Below are 7,019 nucleotides of genomic sequence, written 5' to 3' on the forward strand. Positions count from 1 at the left end.
AGAATATTCTTTCTCCCACTTCTTTTATATTTTAAAGTACATATGAAATTGTAAAACTTGCATCTGTAAATCTTACCCCCTATAAATTGGGCTGAGTTAGCCCAGTCTGGGTGAAATGGCTGAAATGAGTTCTGGCACGTTTTGGCGTGGTCATTGGCCCAAAGATGAGAAGCAGTGATGAAGACGGAAGAAACAAGGGGAGAGTTCGTCCCTCTTTCGTATTTGAGGACCAGTCAGTGTACATGGAAAATGGTGGATGAATAAGACGATCTTTCCCATTTTCTGCTTCTCCGGGAAAGACAAGACTGAGCATGTACTTTGTGCTCAGGACGGCACAACCCCTCCGTGGGTGTTTATGGTTCATGTCAAGCAGGCACAGCTGAACTTATCGTTGCTCAATTATGTTAGCTATCTATTGCCATGCAACAGTATTACCACAAACTTATCAACCTAAAACCATGCACATTGTTCATCTCCTGGCGCGGCTTAGTTGGGTCCTCTGCAAGGCTGAGATCAGGGTGTTGGACAGGGTGGCAGTCTTATCTGAGGTTCAGGGTTCCCTTCCCAGCTCACTCAAATTGTTGACAGCAGTCAGTTCCTGGCTGGGTGTCAGACCGAGGCCCCAGTTTCTCCCTGGGTTGGACACCCAGCCAATCAACCCTTTCCACCAGCAGCTCTCAATGTGGCAGTTTGCCTCTTCCAAGCCAGAAAGAAGAGAGAGGGAGACTCCAGTAAGATGGGGCTCCGATTATGTAATCATGTACACGTAAGCACGTACCTCCTGTCACCTTTACCCCATTGAATCTCACCTTTCTATTAGTTAGCTGCAAGTCACAGGTCGTGCCCACACTCAACCGGAAGGGATTACACAAAGCGTGGACAGCAGGAGGTGGGGATCACGGGGGGCCGCCACCTCAGCTGCTCCCAGCTTGCCCCCTGATAGTTAATTAATGAGTTCACCCGACACACATCCACTGGGCGTTTAGCATAGCTTGACCCTGTGCTGCGCGCTAGAGCATACAAAGAAAAGAGGCTATGGTCTCTGCCCTGCGAGCAACCGATGAGTCGGTGGGGGGTGGTGATGGTGCCACCGGCTTCTTCCCACAGTTCAGTTCTGCTGTCCTGGGCGTGGCTATTCTCCCCAGCACATGGCACATGGGGCTGAGCCAGTGTTCCGCACTCCCCTGCACTCAAGGCCACCGGTCTGGCTGGGAGGCCGTTGGCCTTTAGAGTGCAATCTCCTGATGACCTCCAAAACTTGCAGCGCCCCCTGTTGGCCACCTGTGGCGGAACTGCTCCTGTTCATCACTGACTCACTTCCCCCAACCAGAGAGCCCTCCCCAGAGTCCATCCAGCTGCTTTCTTTTTCTTTTCTTTTTTTTTTTTTTTTGCGTTACGCGGGCCTCTCACTGTTGTGGCCTCTCCTGTTGCGGAGCACAGGCTCCGGACGCGCAGGCTCAGCGGCCATGGCTCACGGGCCCAGCCTCTCTGCGGCATGTGGGATCTTCCTGGACCAGGGCACGAACCTGTGTCCCCTGCATCGGCAGGCGGACTCTCAACCACTGCGCCACCAGGGAAGCCCTCTTTTTCTTTTTTTAATATATATTTTGTTGGAGTATAGTTGATTTACAATGTTGTGTTAGTCTCAGGTATAGCAAAGTGATTCAGTTATACATATACATATGTTCATTCTTTTTCAGATTCGTTACCCATATAGGTTATTACAGAATATTGAGTAGAGTTCCCTGTGCTATACAGTAGGTCCTCGTTGATTATTTATTTTATATATAGTAGTGTGTATACGTTAATCCCAAGCTCCTAATTTATCCCTCTCCCCATGTTTCCTCTTTGGTAGCTGTAGTTTGTTTTCAAAATCTGTTAAGTCTGGGGCTTCCCTGGTGGCGCAGTGTAGGGCGCGGTCAGCTAACTGCCACGCAGCAGGAAGCTGAAGTAAGCTGAATCATCCTTCCTGTGGCCACTGCGCTTGCGCTAAGTATACTAATGAGGTTTTAAAGTAGCGACCTATCCGATGCTGGCTCACAAGTCGCACCATCGGCGAAAGCCAATCACAGAGCGACACATGTTCTTAATCCCTATATAAGCAGACTGCTATAGGATTGCGGGGTCTTCCTTCCATCTTTTCTTTAACCAAGCTGTGCTCCAATAAAGTGTGATACGAGAAGAATCTTGCGTGTGGCGACTCGTCATTCTGCTGGTCGGAGGCGGCTCGCCGCATTTGGTGCCGAAACCCGGGAACTTCGCGCCCTGCATGGAGGACCGATTCAGAACTCGACACACGGAGTGAACCGTCGGATCAAGATCCGATCTGGGTGCCATCAAGACTGACGAGAATTGTTGAAGAAAACTTCAGAGAAGATGCTGAGCTGGATGTTCCTGATGATTCTTCCCTTGCTTAGGGCAGAGAATATGACGTTCTGGGGAATTAGCCGGACCTGGCCAGTTCCCATGCCGGTTCACTCTCAGAGCAGAGTTCTTCCAATATTTTATTCCACTAGTTGTGAAATGAATACGGCCTGTACCCAGCCATTGAATTATGACTGGGCACCGTATAATGCCAGTGATTTTATTTTGAATCGAAGTCTTTGTATTAGTTGGAATTCCACAAAGGATTAGATTGGAGAATTCCTAAAGGGAAACTGGTCTCAAGAAGCTGAACGGATGATATTTAAGCAAAAGATTCAGATTATGCAACTGAATGCTACCAAGCTGGAACCCGTTACCTTTGGAGATTTTACCTCTTGGCTCTCTTCTGCCTTTTCCTTCTTTAAAGAGTGGGTAGGGGTGGGGATCTTTGGGCTCTGCTGTATATTTGGGATTATAATATGTCTCTGGTTGGTCTGTCGCATGCGCGTCAGGGCACATCGAGATAAGGTCCTACTCACTCAAGCACTTTTGGCTGTTAGTGAAGGTGATTCTCCCGCAGCCTGGATCTCCGTCCTAAACAATTCGAATGGATTGCCCTTGCACGGAGAGGCCCTGTTGCCATTGCACCTCTATAGGGAATCAAAACTTATTCTGAGTCAGCCTTTGCACCCTGCAGCCCTTGTTGGCATTGCACGCAGGAAGGTGTCTCAGACATGCCAACGGAAGGCTGCCCTCGAACAGTGAGCACATCATGAGGTGAACACTTGTACGGGCTACATTCTGCTTGGTGATTCTAGTAAATAAAAAAGGGGGAGATGTAGGGCGCGGTCAGCTAACTGCCACGCAGCAGGAAGCTGAAGTAAGCTGAATCATCCTTCCTGTGGCCACTGCGCTTGCGCTAAGTATACTAATGAGGTTTTAAAGTAGCGACCTATCCGATGCTGGCTCACAAGTCGCACCATCGGCGAAAGCCAATCACAGAGCGACACATGTTCTTAATCCCTATATAAGCAGACTGCTATAGGATTGCGGGGTCTTCCTTCCATCTTTTCTTTAACCAAGCTGTGCTCCAATAAAGTGTGATACGAGAAGAATCTTGCGTGTGGCGACTCGTCATTCTGCTGGTCGGAGGCGGCTCGCCGCAGCGCAGTAGTTAAGAATCCTCCTGCCAGTGCAGGGGACACGGGTTCGAGCCCTGGTCCGGGAAGATCCCATGTGTCACGGAGCAACTAAGCCCGTGAGCCACAACTACTGAGCCCGTGTGCCACAACTACTGAAGCCCACACGCCTAGAGCCTGTGGTCCGCAACAAGAGAAGCCACCACAATGAGAAGCCCGCGCACCACAACGAAGAGTAGCCCCCGCTCCCTGCAAGTAGAGAAAGCCTGCACGCAGCAACAAAGACCCAATGCAGCCAAAAATAAATACAATAAATAAATTTATTAAAAATAAAGTATTAAAAAATCGGTGAATCTGTTGCTGTTTTATAAATAAGTTCATTTGTATAATTTTTAAAAATTAGATTCCACACGAGTGATATCATAGGATATTTGTGTCTGGCTTGCTTCACTTAGCATGATCAACTCTAGGTCCATCCATGTTGCTGCAGATGGCATTATTTCCTTCTTTTTCATGGCTGAGTAATATTCCATTGTATATATGTACCACATCTTCTTTGTCCTTTCCTCTGTCCTGGATAGATTGCTTCCGTGTCTTGGCTGTTGTAAATAGTGATGCAATGAATATTGGGGTGCACGTATCTTTTCAAAGTATGCTTTTCTCTGGATATATGCCCAGGAGTGGGATTGCTGGATCATATGGTAGCTCTATTTTCAGTTTTTGAAAGAACCGCCATACTCTTCCCCTTAGTGGTTGTACCCATGCATCCAGCTGCTTTCTCATCATCTTTTCCAGAACCTCTGCTGGGGTGGTGATCAGGGTGGGGAGTTGGGGACATGGCACTGGCCTTTGAGACTTCACAAGACCCAGTCCATCCTTATAAGTCATCTCTGTCTTGGGTTAGGTTTCCAAGGGGTGGAGCCAGTGATAAGGATTCATGTAAAGGTGGTTTTGAGGAAAAACCCATCAAAGGGCAGAGGGGAATGTGGGCCCGGGCTGAGGGGGGCCCGTGAGCGTGTGGTATCCAGCCAAGCCCCATGGAAGGGAATTGTGGAGCCAGCTCTGGAGCCTCTACACCTCAGAGGAGTCAGATACCAGGAAGGTGACCTGGGGGCCTTCTATTCCTGTACCCGTGAGTCATTGGTGAAGAGCAGCTCCAAGGTGATGTGAATTCTTCCAGAATTCCAGAAGCTTCCGGAGCTCCAGAAAGGAGCTCCGCGTGCTCCTTTCTGTGGGCCACGCAGGTTCCAGTAGTCTCAGGGCAGTTTTTCGACCGAGAGAGGTAGGAGCTACTTGTGAGTAAAAAGACTGGGGGAGCTGGTATGTACAAAACATGGCGCAGAAATCCCAGGGGGTGTGTGATAGCATCACCCCAATTAAAACCTCCTTGAATTTCAGCACTTCAGTTGACCTTCTGTGTTCTGCCCGAACCCTGACAATTATGTGCCTAGAAATTGATTGCCCGACTTTGCATATCACTCTAAAACCATATTTACATTTCCCCCATGCATGAGTTCTTACTCTTCAGACCAAGTTTTTGCAACTTTAGCACGACATTTGGGGCTAGTTAATTCTTTGTGGTGGAAGCTGTTCCGCGTATTGGTGATTTTGTGATTTATAAGAAATATATGCGTATTCGGTCATTCAGATGACTAAACTGTATTTCTCATATATTTGGTCTTCATCCACAATTCTTGACTCACATCTCCCCAAATCCTTGGAATTTCTTGAGGGAAAAGGACAATGGGAGTATCTTTTGTTACAATATTTGGCTACTTCTCCTCAGTTCCAGAAAACTGGAATTTCAGAGCCGTAAAGGAAAAATGGTTGTCTTGTAATTCATAACGAGCCCCTTTCCACCACAATAGGGTTTATATTAATGAGGTGACTTTTGGAAAGTACCTAAGGATGGGGGCTTGTTGCCAGGGGAATCAAACTTGATTAAAGGGTGGGAAATTTCAGTCCCACCCTCTGATTTCTGGGGAGGGGAGAGAGGCTGGGGGTTGAATCAATCACCAGTGGCCAGTGAGTTAATCAATCGTGTTGTTGACCTGAAACAAATAGACTTCCAGAAATTTCTCTAGCAAAGATGGGTTTATTCGGGATCAGCAGAGAATCGCAACTCAGAGTCTGCAACCGTAGCAAGCTGTGTGCAGGCAAGGGAAGGAGAACGTTTTTATAGGGAGGAAGAGGAACTTGGGATGGCTATAGTAAACAAAGAATCCATGGCTTTTCACTGGCTGAGTCCTTGCCAGGAAAGAAGAGGATTCTTTCTTCTTTGTGTTGGGCTCTGCTGTAGTCACAGGGCATGACAGCTCCCACTTCTGGTCTCCCAATTCTATTTATGTGACATTTCTGTTTATTGAGTTTTTAGATTTCCCTCTTTTGATCAAGATCCATCTCTGGAAGCATTGCTGACCCAAAGTCAGGTTTTCTAGATTCAGAGGCTATTTTTCCTCAACGTCAGGAAGGACCTTTCTTGGATTGGATGTAAAGTCTCCTATTGGCGAGAAAGCGTACAGAGTGGAAACCTATTAAGTTCACATTTGAGTTACATGGAGGGGTAGGAGGGAGAACTCTCAGGTATTTTTTAATCTAAAGTCTCTGTTATCAAGATCGTGGACACTGGAGATCATCTGAAGCGTTATGTCATCGTCAGAGATTTGGTGACAGAATTCTGTAAGGCCTGGTCCAGATATCTTGGGAAAGCTGTATCATCAGATGTCATCTGCTTCAAGAGTCTTACTGCCTGGAGTTGGATGGCACAAGACTTTGTTAGCAGTACTTGATAAGGGCCTTTCCAGTGAGGTTGAAGAGAGTTTTCTTCTGATGGTGTCTTTTCCAATAGACAAAATCTTCCGGTTGCAAACTATGTATGATACTTAAGGTCTTCTCCCAAGGGCGCACTGTGGAAAGATTGCTTTACGAAAGTATCGTTATTTATTTTTTAATCGAAGTATAGTTGATTTACAATGTTGTGTTAGTTTCAGGTGTGCAGCAAAGTGATTCAGTTTTATATCTGTATTCTTTTTCGGATTCTTTTCCCTTATAGGCTATTACAAAATATTGAGTATAGTTCTGTGTGCTATACAGTAGGTCTTTGTTGTTTATTTTATATATAGTGGTGCGTATATGTTCATCCCAAACTCCTAATTTATCCCTCCCCCCTTTCCCCTTTGATAACCATAAGTTTGCTTTCTATGTCTGTGGGTCTATTCCAATTTTATAAACAAGTTCATTTGTATCATTTTTTTAGATTCCACATGTAAGCGATATCATATGATATCTGTCTGTGTCTGACTGACCTCACTTAGTATGATAATCTCTAGGTCCATCCATGATGCTGTAAATGGCATTATTTCCTTCGTTTTTATGGCTGAGTAATATTCCATTGTGTGTGTGTGTGTATATATATATATATATGTGTATATATATATATATATATACACACCACATCTTTATCCATTCATCTGTCGATGGACATTTAGGTTAAAGCATCGTTACTTTTAATAGAAG

The sequence above is a fragment of the Aethalodelphis obliquidens genome, unplaced genomic scaffold (genome assembly GCF_003676395.1).
Source record: "Aethalodelphis obliquidens isolate GAN/ISIS:26980383/991018 unplaced genomic scaffold, ASM367639v1 scaffold104, whole genome shotgun sequence".
Taxonomy (NCBI): domain Eukaryota; kingdom Metazoa; phylum Chordata; class Mammalia; order Artiodactyla; family Delphinidae; genus Aethalodelphis; species Aethalodelphis obliquidens.